This window comes from Odocoileus virginianus, chromosome 13, assembly GCF_023699985.2.
Source record: "Odocoileus virginianus isolate 20LAN1187 ecotype Illinois chromosome 13, Ovbor_1.2, whole genome shotgun sequence".
In the NCBI taxonomy this organism is placed as follows: domain Eukaryota; kingdom Metazoa; phylum Chordata; class Mammalia; order Artiodactyla; family Cervidae; genus Odocoileus; species Odocoileus virginianus.
The window spans coordinates 58,129,797-58,152,913 of record NC_069686.1 but is presented as its reverse complement, the minus strand read 5'-3'; positions in this window follow the sequence as shown (position 1 = coordinate 58,152,913).

Below are 23,117 nucleotides of genomic sequence, written 5' to 3'. Positions count from 1 at the left end.
TTGCTGAGGTCTGTCTCCCAAGGCAATAGAAATAAAAACAAAAATAAACAAATGAGACTTAATCAAACTTACAAGTTTTTGTACAACAAAGGAAACCATAAGATAAACAAATAAAAAGACTACCTAAGGGCTTAAACTCCAAAATATACAAACAACTCATACAACTTAACAACAACAAAACAGCCCAATTGAAAAATGGGCAGGAGACCTTAATAGACATTTATTTAAAGAAAACATACAGATGGCTGGTAGGCACAAGAAAAGATGTTCAATATCACTGATTATTAGAGTAATGCCAATCAAAACTAAAATGAAGTATGACATAACTATTTGAAGGTATGAGTTTAGGAATCAACACATTCAGAATTTGAAAGACCAATATCCTAGTAAAAGTATATATTGAAGTGAACCCAGCATTCTTTACCATTTTTGCGTTTGAGATATTTGCTGATATTTAACCTATGAAAGATTGTAAAGCTAGAAGTCAACTGAGAGATTAAAAGCTAAGATATAATTAGGGCTTTTGGTACTTTCACGTCACTAGAGTGAAAACTAATTTGAGTTCATGGTTAACCAAGAATGAGGGGCCTGATTAATATTCCAGACCTTGAATTGTGACTACTAAAATCTCACACCATAGAAAGAGGGCAAACTAAGATAGAAAAGCACACAAGAAAATGTTTAAGCCTTCTCTAAACCTATCTAAATTTTTTATTGATTTTGCATTATCTTTTTCTACTGCAACTGCTTTCAAAACAAAATAAATGTCCCATGAAGGAAGATAATATCATACAGAGTCACAGTAAGTTTATAGACATACCTGTTTGAATTCCATAAAAACTAACAAATATGGCAGTAGACAAGTTAACTGAAATGGAAATCACAGATAATCCAGATACTGGGATTATCACAAGGTAAAGAGTATCCAATTTTGAGATTTACTGCATTCTAGATACAAGTCTCTTATAAGAGAAATGAATTGCAAAGATTTTCTACTTGTCAGTTTCTTGTCGTTTCCTTAACAGCATCCCTCAAACAACAAATATTTGATTTGATTGGAATCCAATTTATCAATTTTTCCTTTATGGATTGTGTTTTTGGTGTATTGTTTAAGAAATATTTGTCTAACCCTAGATCACAAAGATTTTCTCTTATATTCTCTTATATTCAAAAATTTCATAGTTTTGAGGTTAATATTTGTCTTGATCAATTTTAATTTATTTTTTGTATATAGAGTGAGACATGGACCCAAGTATTATATATTGTGCTATATATTTGTGTGTCTGTGTATGTTTCAGCACAATTTGTTGAAAAGAGTAACATTTCTCCATTCAGTTGCCTCTGTACTTTTGTGGAAAATCAGTCACTCATACATATGTGGGTCTATTCTGGACTCTATTTTGCTCCATTAATATATTTGTAATCCTTACATTAAAAATGCTAGTTATTTAATACAGTATTTTTATAACTACAATAAGTCCTGAAACCAGATAGTGTTAGTACTTTACTTTACCCTTATTTTCCAAAGTTATTTTGGTTATTATCAGCTCATTTACATTTTCACTTGAGGTTTAGAGGCAGCTAGTTAATTTCTGAGAAAAAAAAAAAGCTTGCTGGCATTTTCACTGAGATTGCATAAATCTATACATTTATTTGAAGGAGACTATTTGGAGAAGAGTTGACAACTTGACAACATTAAATCTTCTAAGTTGTGAATGCAGCATATCTCTCCATTTATTTATTTGTTTCTGTTTATTTTTTATCACTAGCATTTTATAAACATCAGATATAGGTGTTGCACTACTTTTGTCAGTTTTTATACTTAAGTATTTCATATTTTATGATACTATGCTACATATGTCTTAGAGGAGTAAGTAATTTTGTTTTAAAATAAAAGCTGAAAAATCAACTTTACAAAAGAACTACATTAATATGGTTAATTTACAAAAGAAAATAGGAACTGAACACACACATAAATTGTACTTCTCTTTCACTGACACAAGCACACTTCAATACAAATTAATACAAAGGAAAATACATAAAAAAATACAAAAATATACACACTCAAATAATAAGCTACAGAATCAACTACCATCCCCTGAAAACAAAATTTCACATAAATATACTGGAAAATATAATAAAGTATTATTGTAAAGAAGTACACATATATACGTATGTGTAAACACAAACCCCAAAGCAACACATACACACGTGCAGATATTTCTTTTTTAAACTTCAATATAGGTTGTTTATTGATAGTGTTGTTGTTCAGTCACCCATTTGTGTCTGATGCTTTGTGACCCCATGAACTGCAGCAGGCCAAGCTGAACGAATATTGATCTTATATCATATGGCCTGCCTAACCTCACTTATTAGTTGGAAGATTTTTCAAAAATAATTGAAATAATTGTTGAAATATTCTTAAAATAACTTTGAAAAATAATTGAAATAATCTTGAAAAATAATTCCAGAATAATTTGTCTACATTAAAATGCCATTCTTCTTTGCTTCTGCATTTTTTATTTGTTTATTTTTTAATTGAAAGCTAATTGCTTTACAGAATTTTGTTGTTTTCTGTCAAACCTCAACATGAATCAGCCATAGGTATACATATATCCCCTCTCTTTTGAAACTCCCTCCAAACTCCCTCCCCATCCCACCCACCTAGGTTGATACAGAGCCCCTGCTTGAGTTTCCTGAGACATAGAGCAAATTCCCGTTGGCTGTCTATTTTGCATTTGGTAATGTAAGTTTCCATGTTACTTACAGCATACATCTCATCCTCTCCTTGCCTCTCCCCATGTCCATAATAAGGCTATTCTCAGTGTCTGCTCTCCATTGCTGCCCTGCAAATAAATTCTTCAGCACCATTTGTCTAGATTACATATATATGCGTTAGGATACAATATTTATCTTTCTCTTTCTGATTTAGTTTACTCTGTATAATAGGCTCTAGGTTCATCTACCTCATTAGAACTGACTCAAGTGCATTCCTTCTTATGGCTGAGTAATATTCCATTGTGCATATGTTCCACAGTTCTTTATCCATTCATCTGTCAGTAGACATCTAGGTTGCTTCCATGTTCTAGCTATTGTAAATAGTGCTGCAATGAACAATGGGATACACATGTCTTTTTCAATTTTGGTTTCCTCAGGGTATATGCCAAGGAGTGGGATTACTGGGTCATATGGTGGTTTTATTCCTAGTTTTTTAAGGAATCTCCATACCATCTTCCAGACTAACTGTATCAATTTACATTCCCACCAACATTGCAAGTGTTCCCTTTTCTCCACTCCCTCTCTAGAATTTATTGTTTGTAGACTTTTTGATGATGGCCATTCTGACTGGTGTGAGGTGATATTTCATTGTAGTTTTTATTTGCATTTCTCTAATAATGAGTGATGTTGAGTACCTTTTCATGTGTTTGTTAGCCATCTGTGTGTCTTCTTTGGAGAAACGTCTGTTTAGGTTTTTTTTTTTCCCACTTTTTGATTGACTTGTTTGTTTTTCTGGTATTGAGTTGTATGAGCTGCTTGTACATTTTGGAAACTAATGCTTTGTCAGTTGTTTCATTGGATATTATTTTCTCCCTTTCTGAGGGTTGTCTTTTCACCTGGCTTATAGTTTCCTTTGCTGTGCAAAAGCTTTTAAGGTCCCACTTGTTTATTTTTGTTTTTATTTCCAGTACTCTAGAAGGTGGGTCATAGAGGATCTTGCTTTGATTTAGGTCATCACATGTGCTGCTTCTGTTTTCCTTTAAGAGATTTAGAGTTTCTGGTCTTACATTTAGGTCTTTAATTTTGAGATTATCTTTGTGTGTGGTGTTAGGAGGTGTTCTAATTTCATTCTTTTACAGGTAGCTGTCCAGTTTACTCAGCACAATTTATTGAAGAGATATCTTTGCCCCATTGTATATTCTTCCCTCTTTTGTCAAAAATTAGGTACCCATAGGTGCATGGGTTTATTTTTGGGCTTTCAATCTTATTCCATTGGTCTATATTTTTGTTTTTGTGCCAGTACCATACTGTCTTGATGATTGTAGCTTTGTAGTATAATTTGAAATCAGGAGGGTTGATTCCTTCAGCTTCATTCTTCTTTCTCAAGACTGTTTTGGCTATTTGAGGTCTTTTGTATTTCCGTATGAATTGTGAAATTTTCTCTTCTAGTTCTGTGAAAAATGCCATTGGCAATTTGATAGGGATTGCAGTGAATCTGTAGATTGCACTTGGTAGTACAGCCATTTTCACAATATTGATTCTTCCTATCCAGGAACATGAAATATCTCTACATCTGTTTATGCAGTCTTTGATTTCTTTCACCAGTGTCTTATACTTTTCTGTGTACAGTTCTTTTGTCTCCTTAGGTAAGTTTATTCCTAGATATTTAATTATTTTTGGGGCAATGGTGAACGGGAATATTGTTAATTTCTGTTTCTTCCTTTTCATTATTAGTATATAAAAATGCAAGTGATTTCTGTGTATTGATTTTGTATCCTGCAACTTTCCTAAATTCATTGAATAGCTCTAGTAATTTTCTGATAGAATCTTTAGGGTTCTCTATGTACAGTATCATGTCATCTGCAAACAGTGAGAGCTTTACTTCTTTTCCGATCTGTATTCCTTTTATTCTCTTTCCTCTCTGATTGCTGTACCTAGGACATCCTAAACTATGTTGAATAATAGTGGTGAAAGTGGACACCCTTGTCTTGTTCCTGATCTTACGGGGAATGCTTTAAGTTTTTCACCATTGAGAATAATGTTTTCTGTAAGCTTACATAAAGGCTCACCTATGACCTTTACTATATTGAGGTAGGTTCATCTATGCCCATTTTTGAAGAGTTTTAATTATAAATGGGTGCTGAATTTTGTCAAAGGCTTTCTTTGCATCTATTGAGATGATCATATGGTTTTTATCTTTCAATTTGTTAATATGGTGTAGCACATTAATTGATTTGCCTATATTGAAGAATCCTTGTATCCCTGGAGTAAACCCAACTTGATCATGGTGTATGAGCTTTTTGATGTGTTGCTGAATTCTGTTTGCTAAAATGTTCTTGAGGATTTTTGCCTCTATGTTCATCAGTGATATTGGCCTGTAGTTTTCTTTTTTGGTGTTGTCTTTGTCTGGTTTTGGTTTCAGGGTGATGGTGGCTTTGTAGAATGAGTTTGGAAGGGTTCCTTCCTCTGCAATTTTTTGAAAGAGTTTTAGAAGGATAGGCATTAGGTCTTCTCTAAATGTTTGATAGAATTCTCCTGTGAAGGCTTCTGGTCCTGGGCTTTTGTTTTTTGGGAGATTTTTGACCACAGCTTCAATTTCAGTGCTTGTAATTGGGTTGTTTATAATTTCTATTTCTTCCTGGTTCAGTCTTGGAAGATTGAACTTTTCTAAGAATCTGTCTACTTCTTCCAGGTTATCCATTTTATTGCCATATAGTTGTTCATAATAGTCTCTTATAATATTTTGTATTTCTGCATTGTCTGTTGTAATTGCTCCTTTTTCATTTCCAATTTTCTTGATTTCATTCTTCTATAGTCTCTTATAATATTTTGTATTTCTGCATTGTCTGTTGTAATTGCTCCTTTTTCATTTCCAATTTTCTTGATTTGATTCTTCTCTCTTTTTTCTTGTTGAATTTGGCCATTGGCATGTCAATTTTCTTTTTTGTCTTCTCAAAGAACCAGCTTTTAGTTTTATTAATTTTTACTATTGTTTTTTTCATTTCTTTTTCAGTTATTTTTGCTTGGATCTTTATTATTTCTTTCCTTCTTCTAATTTTTGTTGTTGTTGTTGTTGTTCTTTTTCCAATTGTTTTAAATGTAAAGTTAGGTTGCCTACTCTATGCTTTTTTCTTTTCTTGAAATAGGATTGTATTGCTTTAAACTTCTGTCTTAGGACTGCTTTTGCTGTATCCCATAGGTTTTGAGTTATAGTGTTTTCATTGTCATTTGCTTCTAGAATTTTTTTAAATTTCCCTTTTGATTTCTTAAGTCACCTGTTGGTTATTTAGAACCATGTGTTTCTGTTTCTTACAGTTTTTTGCTTGTAATTGATGACTAGTCTCATAGCATTGTGGTTGGAAAAGATGCTTGATACAATATCTATTTTCTTAAATTTATTGAGGTTTCATTTGTGACCGAAGATGTGGTCTATCCTGGATAATATTTGATGTGCACTTGAGAAGAAGTTGTATTCTGCATTTGGATGGAATGTCCTGTAGATATCAATGAGATCCATCTCATCTAATGTATCACTTAATACTTGTGTTTCCTTATTAATTTTCTGTTTTGATGATCTATCCATTGGTGTGAGTGGGGTGATAAAGTGTCTTACTATTATTGTGTTACTGTCAATTTCTCCTTTTATGTCTGTTAAAGTTTGTCTTATGTATTGAGGGGCTCCTCTGTTGGGTGCATAGATATTTACAATTGTTACGTGTTCCCCTTGGATAGATCCCTTGATCATTATGTATTGTTCTTCCTTATCTCTTGTAATCTTTATTTTAAGGTCTATTTTGTCTGATATGGGGATGACTACTCTAGCTTTTTTTTGCTTTCCATTTGTGGGAAATATATTTTTCCATCTGCTCACTTTCAGTCCATATGTGTCTTTAGGTCTGAAGTGGGTTTCTTGTAGACAGTGTATATATGGGTCTTGCCTTTGTATCCATTCAGCCAATTTATGTCTTTTGGTTGGAACATTTAATTCAATTACATTTAAAGTAATTATTGATATATATGTTCCTATTGCCATTTTCTTAATTGTTTGGGTTTGATTTTGTCGATCTTAAATATTCTCTTGTATTTCTTGACTATATAAGTTCATTCAGCATTTGTTGTAAAGCTGGTTTGATGGTACTGAATTCTCTTAACTCTTGCTTGTCTGAAAATTAAAATTTAAAAAGATAAAAGAAAAAAAAAAAAAGAAAGAGGAAAGAGAGAGAAAAAAAAGGAAAACTCTACAGAACTGCAAAAGCCCAATGTATAGGCAGAGTTTTATAACAACAATAAAAGTGTGATTAAAAAAAAAGAAACACCTTAAAAGTTTAATTAGATTTCATAGTGCCAATAAAATCGAGAACTACAATGGTGCATGTGGGGAAGAAAATGATAAAAAAGAAGAAAAAAAATCCCTAAAGAAACTACAGAACAAGTCAAAACATAAGAATAATAAATGTTTCTTGAGTCACTGCTGTCAGAATCCTTTCCCTCGCTGGGAGTCACAGTCCACCTGAGCTCCCTAGGATTCCCTCCAACACTGTGACGATCTCTGGACCTACTCTGGGGCAGCTCAGGTTCTAATCTGGTCCTACATCTCTGTGTCCTTGCCTCCGATGCCCACAGCTATCAGAGTTAGTGCGTTTTCCTTGGTGGAGCTCTCACTGTCCTGTTATATGTTCTGCAGACATAGAACCAGCCTAGGTGATTGTGTGGGCTTGATCTTCAGCTTGTGCAGCTGGTGGGAATGTTTTGGTTCTTCTTCCTCAGACAGACTGCCACTGGGTTTCAACTGTGGTTTTATTTCCACCTCTGCATGTGGGTTGTCCACTGGGGATTGCTCCTGAGGCTGCTCTGGAGGACTTGTGTCTGCCCCTGTGAGGGCCAGGCGTGGAGGTGGTGCAGTTGCTTGAATCACAGAGGCTGGCAGCACCAGGTACTCAGGAGGGTTGGCAGTTACAGCGGCAGGAAATATAGTGCCCTAGAAGGGTATGACAACCAGTATTGGCCAAGATGCTCCAATATTCTTGCCTAGAGAACCCCTGACAGAGAAGCCTGACAGGCCACAGTCTACGGGGTCGCATGGAGTTGGTCATGACCAAAGCGACCCTGTGTGCATAGGTTTTTTTTATTTTTTTGCCTGTGGAAGCTCTGCATCAGTGAGGGTTGAGCATGAAGCTGGCATAGTTGCTTGGTTTGTGAGGACCCTGGTGGCGCCAAGTGTGCAGGGACACAGACTGCTTCAGCCGCAGGAGTTATGGCCCTATCAGAGTCTTTTTTTGAGCCTCTGGTAGCTGGCGATCGGAAGGCCTCTTTGTCTTTCTCCATACCTCCGCCCATTAGGCACTCAGAGGGCTCCCCTGTCTGGGGTCCTTCTCTGTTGTTGGTGCGTCAGGCACATAGAGGGGCGCCCCGGCTGAGGTCCTACTCTGTAGATCGGTGCACCAGGCACTTAAAGGGGACCCTGGGTGCGGCCCTACTTTGTAGTTTGGTGTGTCAGTCACTTTACGGTCCAGTCTCTGTACTGTTCAGCTGCAAATGCTGGCGTGTAGGGAGGGAGAGGATATGTTGATGGCTCCACCCCCTAAGTGTGAGTCAGCAGTATTGCCTTGTTTCCATGGCGGCTCAGCTTTCTTCCACAGGTATTTCCCACCACAGTCTTCTCCCTCACATCCCTTCAGTCCATCTCTCTGTAGTCAACAGCAGCCCTCGCCCTGGGATTGCTCCACAATGCCTAAGCTCCAGCTCCCAGTCGCTGCACCTTCTAGGAGACCTGTGTCCCTGGCTGGGGTGCATATACCTGCGGCAAGAACTGCCTGGTTCTCATTCCATTTATGCTGCCACAGATCAGCTGTTTCACTCTCAGCATTAAATGTGTCTCCTCTGACTCAGACAATTTCCCTAATGTGGGGATCAGACCCCTGCTTCAATTCCCCCACCTGCTGAGGGCAGGTCCAATCCTAGTAACACTCCTGTTTTTCCCCTAGTTCCTTCATCCTACTGAGTTTTGCATGGTTCTATACATTATTTTCTGCTGCTCAGGTACTCTTGTTCACTCTCAGCTGGTGTTCTGCCTACACCTCTGTATCTGAAGGTGTATTCCTGATGTATCTGTGGAGATAGATGCATTTCACATCCACCTACTCCTCTGCCATCTTGTTCTATCTTCTGCATTCTTTGATGTTTGCATTTGAATGGCATGAAGTCAGAAAGAGAAAATCCAATATTGTAGATTAACACTGATATGGGCAATTTAGAAAAATGGCATCAGTTCAGTTCAGTTCAGTCACTCAGTTATGTCTGACTCTTTGTGACCCCATGAATCGCAGCACTCCAGGCCTCCCTGTCCATCACCAACTCCCGGAGTCCACCCAAACCCATGTCCATCGAGTTGGTGATGCCATCCAGCCATCTCATCCTCTATTGGCCCCTTCTCCTCCTGCCCTCAATCTTTCCCAGCATCAGGGTCTTTTCCAATGAGTCAGATCTTTGCATCAGGTGGCCAAAGTATTGGAGTTTCAGCTTCAGCATCAGTCCCTCCAATGAACACCCAGGACTGATCTACTTTAGGATGGACTGGTTGGATCTCCTTGCAGTCCAAGGGACTCTCAAGAGTCTTTTCCAATACCACAGTTCAAAAGCATCAATTCTTTGGCGCTCAGCTTTCTTTATAGTCCAACTCTCACATCCATACATGATCACTGGAAAAACCATAACCTTGACTAGATGGACCTTTGTGGACAAAGTAATGTCTCTGCTTTTTAATATGCTGTCTAGGTTGGTCATCACTTTCCTTCTAAGGAGTAAGCGTCTTTTAATTTCATGGCTGCAATCACCATCTGCAGTGATTTTGGAGCCCCCCAAAATAAAGTCTGACACTGTTTCCATTGTTTCCCCATGGAAAATGTCATGAAAATATGCCATGAAGTGATGGGACTGGATGCCATGATCTTAGTTTTCTGAATGTTGAGCTTTAAGACAACTTTTTCACTCTCCTCTTTCACTTTCATCAAGAGCCTGGCTCTTCAGTTCTTCTTCACTTTCTGCCATAACAGTGATGTCATCTGCATATCTGAGGTTATTGATATTTCTCCCAGCAATCTTGATTCCAGCTTGTGCTTCCTTCAGCCCAGCATTTCTCATGATGTACTCTGCATATAAGTTAAATAAGCATAGATGAACCTATTTGCAGGGCCAAAATAGAGAAGCAAGTGTACAGAATGGATGTGTGGATGCACCAGGCATAGGGGGTTGGGGTGAATTGGGAGAATGGGATTGATATATGTGTACACAGAGCTAATTCACTTCATTGCACAGCAGAAAATAATGTTGTGAGCAACTATCCCCAACTAAAAAAAACAAAAAACAGAAAATAATTTAATTTGAAAGCTGTAGCATTTTCAGAAAATACTCAGGTAATTATGCCAAAACAAGTATAAATGAATCTCAGATGACTAGACTCGGGATTTTCTGTGCCTTCCTCTTAGATTTTGAAACAAAACTAGAAGTTGACAATCTTATGGCACATTGCCTCTTTGAGAAATATTGTTTCTGAAGGTTTAACTGATGTGTATGCATTGAATCTGCTCCACTAGGGGTACAAAGTCAGATACTTAGGGACCATCAAGAAACAGAAATTAAGTAAATGTGCAGGGTAAAATGGCAGGAAATCACTGAATACAAAACAAATGGAAGCATCAGAGTAAGCATGATGATGAATGACATCCAACACCAGGAACCGATGGGAGCCTTGATGAAACAGATGACACATCCTTTAAGGCATGGTCACTCACTGCCATGCAGGCATACAGGCACAATGTGTCCAAATCATCTGATTTTTGAAAAGAAATTTGGGATCAGAATTTGGTATATAAGTAACTTGATGTCTAAATACCTATAAGTAATTCACAACTTTGTAAAATACTGTGCAATTAGACCAAGTCAATCAAATATGTGAGTGAGACCCATCCTGTTTCTATTCTCTGTTCTAGTAGGGAAATGTCCACATCCCAGTTTTAGAATTAACTCTATTTCTACACAATAGGTGGCTATTTTTTTATGTTATGGATACTGAATTGCAAAGTAATAAGATTTCCCCTTTACTCTGGTTTCTAGAATCCAGATCTGAATTTATGGTCTGCTTTTGTATGATACTTTAGAACTTAACACATATATGCAATTTGTTAAAGTTACCACCAGTTTCTTATCATTCATCTGATATTCTGTGCTTATTTTGACTTTATTATATTTCCTCACCTACTTGGCTATATATTGTGATTATTATTTGCCACTGCATATTTTAAATGGGCTTTAAATAATTTTGGAATGAGGGTTTGTTCTCTACACATCAATCAAATGAATCAAGACATGGTGACATAGACCAAGTCTTTATAAAGACTCATGGGGTGTCCTTGGATAATAATACTTGAAAATAATATGTTTAGGAACAGTTGATCCAATAAGAAAAGTATTAAATAAAGATAGAGAAAGGAAAGTCACACAATCCACTTACCTGCACAGGTGGAAAGTGAGTGCTCTGGCCCAACAGATCTTTGTAAAGCCTTATTATGGGATACCCATCTCAAGTACCATATTCATAAGGAGATATCTCTTCCTGACCAAGGAATCTAACCCAGTTCTCCTGTATTGAAGGTATATTCTTTACCAACTGAGCTACCAGGGACTTCTACAGGAGCTACTAGAGAGTAATACTAAAATAGTCAAATCATAGATCCCTGTGCCATTTCATTAACACCAACCATAACCAAATATCCTCATAAGTATACATCACAGTCCCACATAAAATTTCCAGAAGGGATGATTTCACTGGACAGAGCATCTACTCTGTTGTAACTATTTAGAGATCTTTTGCTATCATCTGTGATGTAACACTGACATGTCCCATTTCTGGGTCTTCAAGAAACATGCTTCTGGGCTTTCAAAGTTCAGAGCCTGAATCATAAATTTCCAAGGTTATGTCTTTCTGAAAGCCAGTCTCTCAGCTCTCCTTGTTAGATTATAAATATTTTATTTTAAGTGCTTACCATAGCATATCTACCTACATACAAGTTTATTCAAGAAGGACATCAAGGCAGTATATTGTCTCCCTGCTTATTTAACTAATATACAGAGTACATCATACAAAATGCTGGGCTGGAAGACTCACAAGCTGGTATCAAGGTTACTGAGAGAAATATCAACAACCTTAGATATGCAGATGACACCACCCTAATGGGAGAAAGCAAAGAACTAAAGAGCCTCTTGATGAAAGTGAAAGAAGAGAGTAAAAAAGCCAGCTTAAAACTCAACATTCAAAAAACTAAGATCATGGCATCCAGTCCCATCACTTCGTGGCAAATAGATGCAGAATCAATGGAAACAGTTACAGAATTTATTTTCTTGGGCTCCAAAAATCACTGCAGATTGTGACTGCAGCCATGAAATTAAAATACACTTGCTCCTTGGAAGAAAAGCTATGACCAACCTATGTAGCATATTAAAAAGCAGAGAAACACTTTGTTGACAAGTCTATATAGTCAAAGCTATGTTTTTTCCAGTAGACACATATTGATGTGAGAGTTAGACCATAAAGAAGATAGAGTGCTGAGGAATTGATGCTTTCAAAATGTGGTGCTGGAGAAGACTCTTGAAAATTCCCTGGACAGCAAGGAGATCAAACCAGTCAATCTTAAAGGAATGCAACCCTAAATTCATTGGAAGTTCTGATGCTGAAGCTGAAACTCCAATACTTTGGCCACCTGATGCTAAGAACTGACTCATTGGAAAAGATCCTGATGCTCAGAAAGACTGAGTGCAAGAGGAGAAGGGGGTGACAGAGGATGAGATGGTTGGATGGCACCACTGATTCAATGGCATGAGTTTGAGCAAACTCGGGGGATAGTGAAGGACAGGGAGGCATGGTGTGCTGCAGTCCATGGGGTCACAAAGAGTTGGACACCACTTAGTGACAGAACAACAGCAACAACCATGTAATGAACATATGCTATATGGCAGACAATCTATACATAAATCTTCACTCAATCCTTGCAATGGAAATTAAATATTTTATGTATTTTGCATTATAAATATGTGTGTGTATTTTTCATCTTGCTGATAAAAGAACTGAAAGGAGAAAATAAAGTAACTGTCTAATATTACACAATTTGCATGTAGTAGAGGCTGAATTTCAATCCCAATCTGCCTCACTTTAGAATCTTTACCTTACTTCTCAAGACTTTTCACAATATGATTTCAATAATGGACAGAAGAGATGTGCAGAATAGAAGAAACTTGTGGGGCCCAGGAGACCTCAATTATGTTGAATAAGCTTTTAATTAACCTATTATACACATTGTGCAAAACAACTTCTATATTTAGTTAAATTTTAAATCCAAACAACTGATTCTTGCTATAGAAAGACTTCTACATCATTCTGTAAAAACACATTTGAAGAATGCTTATAAGATATTTAGTAACATGGGCAGACTTGAACAGACATTTTCAAAAGCAGGTAGGGATGCTAAATATTTGTTTTCCATACTTGATTCTCTGGAATTTGTTCTGCATGTAGATATACTGGGAAATGCTGACATAGAATTTGACATTTTCAAGGGTGACAGCAATACTTGAAGGACATCTCTATATAACCTCTTTACTGGGTTTCCAAAGCTATTGGATATTTCATGACAGACCCACATGACTTCTATTTATGGAAATATCCTTTGTAAAGAGACTCCATTTATTATAACTTGATTTCTGGCAGGGATAAATTGGCTTACATCCTGTTTTTCCCCTTGTCTCCATTATTAAGTGACAGAAAAAAAAATAAATAAGGGATAAAAGAGGGGTGTTCCAGACAAATGTCACTAAAAATTCTAGCATAATTACTGTAATAAAAGGGAAACCAAAGAAACAGTGGCATGTAAAATTAATTAACCTTCCACTGAATGTATGAATACTGAATTATTTGTGGCCAGGGACACAATCTGATTTGCACATTTTAACTTGAAATATAAGTTTACCTGATTTACAGGAGAAGCATCAAGTGAATGTTGCTGCCTTTTCTCTTGTCATTTCTGAATAGAAACCAAGCAGTTTTAACTTTGCAAATGAAGCAGCATTAGAAGCTCTTTTATTGTGTCAGTTTTGAAAGAAGGAAGCCTTACTTCCTTCTTTGACCTGGTTCTCCTGTCGGGCCTTCTGACAGTTACATTTCGGCCTTTTTTTTCCTCTCTGCAAATTTCTACCCATTAGTCATTGCTTTCATTCACTTAATGACGTTAGGGGCTAAAGCTTTTGTTATTCTCTTCAATTCTTTTCTAATGTCCAGCATATTTATTGGAGTCCACACTTTTAGATATGGAAGTCAAGTTGAAAAGATTTTAAGAAATTTCTCTTCGGTACCAGCATTGATGAATAGTTACAGCAAATGTCACTTAAAACAATTCTTTGATCATTCGAAAGCCTTTTGGGTATCTCTGCACCCACAGTAGTTTGTATTGTTGCTGAAATTTGGCCTCTGTTTATTGGTGCCAAATAGAAACATGGAAGCAGTTTTGGGTGAAGTAGAAAAAGAGTGGTTTTTACTGCTGTACCAGACAGGGGCCCACAGTAGGCTAACGCCCTCAAGACTATGTGACCCCGCAGAGGAGGTAGTGAGGAGTGCTATAGTGTCAAGGGGCAGGGTGTGATAAGCTTGTGGTTGACAAAAAGGTGAAGTTTCAAGAGTCATCAGCCCTTTGATTTCAATCAGTCTAGAGTCTATGCTCTTGTGGCCAGCAGTTCTCATTTGGTGGGGGTCTGCTTCCTGTAAAATCAGCCCAGGGATGTGTCTTTATCTATATCTTTCAGGGAACCCAGAATTTGTGATTCTGCTATGTGGTGAATTTATAGTCTAAATTGTTACCAGTTCCCCAGCCTGGCAGATATTAGTTGTTTCTACATCATATTTCCCAATCGTTAACTCTATAGTCAGCATTTTACTGACTGAAGAGTTACTTCAAAAGACAAGGACAAAGAGGCTTGTGCCTGACTTTGGTTTCTTCTTTCTAACTACAAAAATTCCAGGGGGAAAAAAAGACTTGTATTAGATAAATCAGTGAGAAATCTATAAATTTAAATTCATGTCTTTGACTTCCCATAATGGTCTAAAACAAAATAAATTGAATAATTTGGTCAAAATGGATTCTTACAGCTGCTTCTCAGCTTGAAAATTGTTTAGAAAGTGGTTAATACATTGACAAAATAGTGCTATCAATACATGATTTTTTAAATTAAATGACACAAAGGATTGATTAATCTTCTCTCTAAATATAATTAACTCTATTAAATACCATCTGCCTTGTTATATCAATGCTTTTATTTAATAAAAGATAAAAATTTCCTAATTGCAAACCCACATTATTATGAAGAAGAAATAACATTAAATTATTTAAAGTATGGCTTAGGTATCTGTTTTCTCTCTTTTAATCATTATCTAAAATAAGTGCTTATGGCAGTAAAAGCATTAATGCTTTTACTTTAAACATTCTACCTGTCCAGAATCCAGCCTAACTCATGCCATCCTCAGTGGGAGCACCAGGGTGGTTAAATTGCCCCAGAGATTCCTTTTCTTTTTAATCTGGAGATTGTTCTTTTTGGAGAAAAGTAGTGATAGTTCTTGAATGGAGATGGACCAAAGTTCTTTAACTCCAAAGATGCTGGAAGGACATGCTGGAGGCTAGGCCTAAATTAGAATACTTGCAAATCCATGTTTATTGCATTCTTTACCTATTTGTCTCAAGCTGCATCAGATGTCAAAACACAAACATGCTTGTTTTTCCACACTTAAAGAATACCTGTCACAGAACTATATGGGTCATATGGCTAGAATGGTCACTCTCTGTCATGCGGACTTATGTTTGTAACTAGTAATAACTTCAAGGAAAATATGTCTTTATAACAAAAGGATAAATAGTTCTAATGCATGTGTCTCAAAGCAGTGATGATACTGTTATTAGAAGTAGAGTACTCCAAATCTCTGGGCTTCCCAGGTAGTTCAATGGTAAAGGATACGCCTGCCAATGTAGGAGAAGCAAGAGATATGGGTTCAATCCTGTGTCAGGAGGCTTCCCTAGAGAAGGAACTAGCAACCTAGTCTAATCTTCTTTCCTGGAAAATTCAGTGGACAAAGGAGCCTGGTGATCTGCAGTCCATGGGGTCACAAAGAGCTGGATACGACTGAGCAACTGAGCATGCATACATGTACTCCAAAGCTTCAGGCAGTTCATTCTCCAAAATAAGGATGACTTTTCCAATAGGGCTAGATTACTTAAAATTCTATTGGCTAAACTTCACATTCCAAATTTGGGTGAGACTGAGATGCTATTACGGTTTACTGGCCACAGGTCTAAGAATTACTAAACCTTTTCCATAATCAATCCCATTTTAGTGTAAAGTCCCCATGATAGCTTTGTGTACAAAACAAGTGATACAGGACTTTTTTAGGATAGGACTAAAGGTCAAGTTTGCGGTCTTTCCCTGGCTTGCAGTTTCAGTCCCACCTTAGGTGTGCGTTCTCCAGCTGTCTGTCAAAGCTAGCTGTCTATGACACGGGGAGTAGACAGGGAACCAGCCGCAGGGGGTGCGTGTGTGTGAGTGAAATATAGAGGGTGCTGGGGGGCTGTGGGCCAGCTGGGAATTTCTTCAGGCGACACCTCCCCTGAAACAACTGGACAGACTTCGTGCTGGTGTATGTGAAGCAGTTAGTAGGATCTATGCCCTCTTCATGCCTTCCAAGAATCCTATCTGCCACTCTCTCAAATTCTTCCCACCCCGTCTTCATGCAGGTCATGGCTCTATACACTGGATTCAGTACAAGACATGGGCCACTTCGGCAATGTCCTGCCATCTGGGAAAGCCAAGTATTCATTTTTATGCTCTCACGTTCTGTCACAGGAGAAATTATAGGTAAGAATGTCTCTCTTGGCACTGAAATGTACTGTTTTGGGAAAGAGATAATTCTGGTAATGTGCACCTATTTATCGTATCCTCTTAAATGCATTTCAATGTGTAGGTTTTTTGGGGTTTTTTTTGCTCTAATGGTATGCTGGAACTCCTCTGTTAGAAACATGGAATTCCTCAAAAGGTCTCATGTCCATGAGTGATTGTTGAGATAGTGCTATCTAAGATTCCTGCACTGTAACTAGAAGGGACTGGAGCTAGATCATGGGCACTGCAGGATCCTTAGCTGGGCCTGAGGCTTGTACATATTACCTAATGCACAAATGGATGAGACTCCTTACAGGTCCTTTGGCATATGGAGTTGAATCCTACAGTTCCCACAAAGGCACTTTTGTCCACATACAGATGCCAAATCAGTTTTGTTAAGGAGGGCATATGTAGGAGAGATACTTTATTTGGTCATGTTGTTTAACATAATTACTTTTGAAAGTCACTGAAATCAGAATTGCTTGGACCTGGGTCCCATAGAGTCAAAATCCTTTATTTAATTTATCTTTACATTATTCTGTGGTTACATGTTTGTGTGGTTACTATTACATTTCTTCTGTGGTTCTTTCTTTAGCACAAAATAAACAGCCAAATATAGGAAACACTCATATTCTCTCTCTTCCTTTTCCCTTTTAAAGTAGTTGCATTCAGAGGTGAACGTGTATATACTACAATGCCATTATATCATCAAATGTTGGAGTCATAGAAACTATTTGATCCTAAAAGGTCGCTTGCATGTCTTTATTCCATTATTCAATTTTTGGTTGATTTCTCAAACTAGTCCCCAGAAGGCAATCTTATTCCCAAGTAACTACGGATTCTATTAATGTCAAAATGAATCGAGAAGGTAGAAAAGCTATCCAGAAGAATTATACCCAGAAGGGATAAAAAAATTAGAGAATGAACAGGGAAAATAAGAGACAGATAAATGAGGACATTTAGAATAGATTATAAGACTTTCTTAGGGTTGCTCTAACAAAGCAGTACAAACTGGATGCTTTTAAAGAAGAGAAATTTATTCTCTCATGGTTCTGTAAACTAAAGGTTGAAATCATTTTGTTTTCAGGGCCCTGCTCCCTCCAAAGCTTCTAAGGAAGATTCCTCTTGGCCTTTTCTGGGTTCTGGTCATCCTATTATCACTTGACTTCTGGTAGCATCACTCCAATCTCTTTCTTCACGTGGTCATCTTCATTCTGTGTATCTGTGTTCTTTTCTTCTTATAAGGACACCAGTTAAAGTTGTTTAGAAGCCTGCTCTATTCCACCATGACTTTTTCTTAACTAATTATATACACAAAGACCTTATTTCCAAATGAGTTGATGTTCTGAGGTACTGGAGATTAATAATTATATATACAAAAGTGAAAGGGTTAGTCACTCAGTTGAGTCCAACTCTTTGTGACCCCATGCACTGTAGCCTGCAAGGCTCCTCTGTCCATGGACTTCTCCAGGCAAGAATATTGGAGTAGGTTGCCATTTCCTTCTTCAGGGATCTTCCTAACCCAGAGATTGAATCTGCATCTCCTGCTTTGGCAGGTGGGTTCTTTACCACTGAGCCATTTAGGAAGCACTCTACCTACCCACCTCCCATGGAGTATTACAGAAGAAAAAGATAAAAATAGGTAATGGCATCTTTGACTTTTATCTGGTTAAAAGGTTAAAAAGCAGTTCAAAATAGTGGTTCCAATGTATATATATGTCATGGGTTTCACACATTAAAGTTTTATTTTCTGACTGATTTCTGACTGACACAATAATATATAGTTGAAATACAAAGCCCAGACAAGGCCAAGATCTAATTAAGTAATCTTTTCTTAAAATGTTATTTCTTTAATTTATTTATTTTGGCTGTGCTGGGTCTGCATTGCTGTCCATGGGCTTCCTCTAGCTGTGATGGCCAGGGGCTCTTTGTTGCGGTGGGCAGGCTGCTCAATGTGGCGGCTTCTCTTGTTGTAGAGAACATGAGCTTCAGTTGTTGTGGTGTGCTGGCTTAGTTGCCCCACGGCATGTGGAATTTTCCCATGCCAGGGAAAATTTTCCCTGTGTGCCCTGCACTGGCAGGCGGATTCAACCATAAGACCACCAAGGAAGTCTCAAATTAAGCAATCTGGAAAGAAAGGGAGTGAAGTCAGCACTGTACTAGCATAGGTCATTCCTTCTCTCCCCATTTATCAACATCTAATTAGACACCCATAACCAAAGGAAATGGCAACCCACTCCAGTATTCTTGCCTGGAAAATCCCATGGATGGAGAAGCCTGGTGGGCTGCCATCCATGGGGCTGCAAAAAGTAGGACATGACTGAGCGACTTCACTTCAACCAAAAAAAAAAAAAAAAAAAGTGCCTCAGTCCCATATATCAAGAGAACCTGGAGTTTTCTAGTCCACATGTGCATCCAAAAATACACAAACAAGACCTCAGTGAATACTTCAGATTCAAAGGAGTCAACAAACCTGCCCCACTCCCACTCAATGCAATCGGGGGAAAAAAAAAAAAAAGGTCTAAAACTGATCAGATATACGTGAAAAAGAAAAAACTTGCAGAAGTTCAGCCTGCTTGACAGGAGATTCTTACATGCCACTGGAGCAGGAGAGAGAAAGTGTTGGCTACAGAGGAGAGGGAGGAAGTCACTAGTCACCCCTACCCAGAGTGACAGTACAAGAAATTACATTTTTGGTAGTAGTGACCTCTCTGTCAGAGGAGGTGGAAAGCAGGAACCTTTCCAACAGAAGAGGTGAAAAAGAAAGGTGGGGAGTGACTGCCCGGATCCCCTAATTATGTGGATTATGACTAAAGAAACTCGCATTCTGAGGAAGGACTTCAGTGACTGAGAGAGGGCATAGGATGAGAAGGAGGTAAATAAGAATATCAAAGGACATTAAAGGAAAAAATTTTCTTCTGTCTACTTCAGGACTTCAGCAGGAAGTCTGCCTAACAACTTCTGGAAGTTCCCCACTTGAGGATCTCTCCAGTGCACCTGTAAGCACATTCACAGCTACAAGTGCTAAACCCATATCTCCCCCACTCTCTGCTGACTCTGTGTGCAATCCTGAGTGCATTCATTAGATTGGGTCTGGTAGGCATGGAGATTGCTCAGAATGTAGGACAATGTTGGTAGGCATGGGAAAAATAAAACTTAAATTGTAGTGTCACATTTTCAATACAAAAGTAATATTTCTAATAGCCAACCTGTTAAACTCTAGGAACTAAAGACATAAAAGCTTAGTTAAGGAGGACTCTGCTACTTCAACTGTGAGAACAGAAGCTCATACCTGCAAAACAATATGAAATGTCCAGAAAAACAGCATCACAAAAAGAAAATAATAATTCTATAGCAACCAAATTCAGAGACATAAAATACGATCTAAGAGATAAAAAAATTCAAAATAACTGTTAGGAAGGAATTCAACAAGCTATAAGAAAACTCAGAAAGACAGTTCAATGAAATCAGAAATAATGTTAATAAACAGAAGATGGTCTTCAGCACAGAAATTGAAATTATAAGAAAGAATCAAATAGAATTTTGGAGCTGAAAAATTCAATATGTGAGTTGAAGAATGCAAGAGAGAGGCCACAGGCAAAGAGGCAGACCAGGTGGGAAAAAGAGTAAATGTCTTTGAAGAATAGGTATTTAGAAGCAATTCAGCTAGAAAGGAAAGGGAAGTAAGATTTTTTTAAAGTAAGAAACCCCATTAGAGTTATTGGACTTTATTAGAACAGAAAATGTTAGAGTAATTGGTGTTCTAGAAATAGAAGAGAGGGAGAAGGGAGCAGAGAGTTTATTTAAAGAAATAATACTTGAGAACTTTCCAAACCTGGAGAAAGATTTGGACATAAAAGTTCATGAAGCTAATAGGACATCCTATTATCTCAATGTAGAAAGACTTCCTCTAAGACATATTATAATAAAACTGTCAAAAATCAATGATAACAAATCTTAAACACAGCTAGGGAAAAAAGGAAAGTAGCCTACAGAGGAACCTTCATTAAACTATCAGCAGATTTGTTAGCAGAATCTCTACAGGTCAGGAGAAATTGGAGTGACATATTCAAAGTGTGGAAAGACAAAAATTGTCATCCAGGAATACTGTATTCAGAAAAGTTTTTTTTTTTCTTTTTCTCAGATATAAAAGAGAAATAAAGCCTTTCCCAGACAAACAAAAGCTGAGAGAGTTCACTACCACTAGACTTATCTCGCAAGGAATTTTGACAGGAGCTCTTCAAACTGAAATGAAAGAAAAAATGTTAATCTCTGACAAGAAAAAGTATTAAAACATACAACACACTGATAAGGGTGAAAAAGAGAATTAGAAAACTATAAATCCATACTAGGATGGCATGTTAACCATATAACTATACTACAAATGTTAAAAAAGAGCATTAAACATAATTATATAGCCACTATAAGTTGTTAATAAATATACAACATAAATTGTGACATTAAAAATATAAAAGGGGAAGAATAAAAGGGTGGAACCTTTATAGGTGAATGAAGATAATTTACTATTAGTATAAAAAAGGTCTATTTTATCTATGAGATGTTTTATGCAAGCCCATAGTAATTGCAAAGCAAAGCTAGAGCAGATTCATGAAAAAAAATTAAAAAAAAAAGGGGGGGAGCATATCCCCATGGAAAACCATTGATTAACAAAGGTAGAGAGAAACAGAAGTTATAAGAAACAGTGGAAATATAAAACAAGATGAACAAAAAAACAAAATAACATGAAGGTGGTGTTATTAAGTCCAAAAATTCCAGTAATTATTTTGAATGTAAACAGTTGAAGTTACCAATCAAAAGCCAGAGAGTGGCAGAATAAAAGAGAGAGAGAGAGAGAGAGAGAGAGAGAGAGACCCAACTTCACGCTGCATACAGGAGACAGCCTTCAACTCTAAAGATATACATAAACTCTAAGTGAAGGGATAGAAGAAACTATTTTATATACATGAAAAACAAAAGAAAGTGGATTACACATAAATCTGGCAAAACAGACTTGCAGTCAAAATTGTAACAAAAGACAAAATAGATGATTATGTGATGTTAAATGGATCAGTACATCAAGATGATATGAAAATTGTAAATGTGCACCCAACATCTGAGCACCTAAATATTTTATGCTAACACTAAGAACCCTGGGGGTGGGGGTGGGGCGGTTCAGACAGTAAAGAATCTGCCTGCATTGAGGGAGACCTGGGTTCAATCCCTGGGTGGGGAAGATCCCCTGGAGGAGGGCATGGCAGCCAACTCTAGTACTCTTGCCTGGAGAATCTGCATGGACAGAGGAGCCTGGTGGGCCACAGTCCATGTGGTCACAAAGAGTCAATTCTGGGATCCCCAGAGTCTGGTAGAGCTGAGGAAGTCAGGCCCTTTCTCTTAACTGTCCCAAAATAACTGGTCAGATTCCTCAGTGGAAATTTTCTGGAGATGGAAATGGCAACCTACTCCAGTATTCTTGTCTGGAAAATCCCATGGATGGAGGAGCCTGGCAGACTACACTCCCATGGGGTTGCAAAGAATCAGACATGACTGAGTGACTCGCACTTTCACTTTCAAGAACTAAAGGGTGAAAGAGACAATAATACAACAGTAGTTTTTGTTGTTTAACCACTAAGTCCAGTCCAGCTGTTTTACAACCACATGAACTCTAGCCCACCAGGCTCCTTTGTCCATGGGGTTTTCCAAACAAGAATAGTGGAGTGGGTTGCCATTTTCTTCTACAGGGGATCTTCCTGACCCAAGGATCAAGCATGCATCTCCTGTATTGGCAGGAAGATTCTTTACCATTGAACCACCTGGAAAGTCCCACAATAGTCATAAGGGACTTCAATACCCCACTGTCACTAATGAGCAAATCATCCAGACAGAAATCAACAAAGAAATGTTGGAATTGAACTATATATCAAATGAACTTAGACACACATATAGAACATTCTAACCAACAGCAGAAGAATACACATTCTTTTCAAATACATGTAGAACATTCTACAAGACAGATCATATGATAAAGTAATGCTGGGAAATCTTTATAGATGTTATATATGTGGACACTAAACAGCACATCTCTGAACAATCACATGGGAATTTAAAAAAAAAACTGTCTTAAAACAAATGAAAATGAAAACAATGCTATGAGATGCTGTAAAACAAGACTGAGATGTAGATTTATAGCAAAACACATATCCTGTAAAATTAGAAAGATCTCAAATAAACCACCTAACTGTATACTTCAAGGAACTTGAAAAATAATAACAGTAACAGCAGCAACAAATTAAGTCCAAAGTTAGCAAAAAGAAGGAAAATAAAGATCATAGCGGAAATAAAATAGGGACCATAGAAACAGGAGAAAGGATCAACAAAATTGAGGTTTATTTTTAAAGATAAAATTTAGAAAGCTTTAGATTGAGGGAAAAACCCCT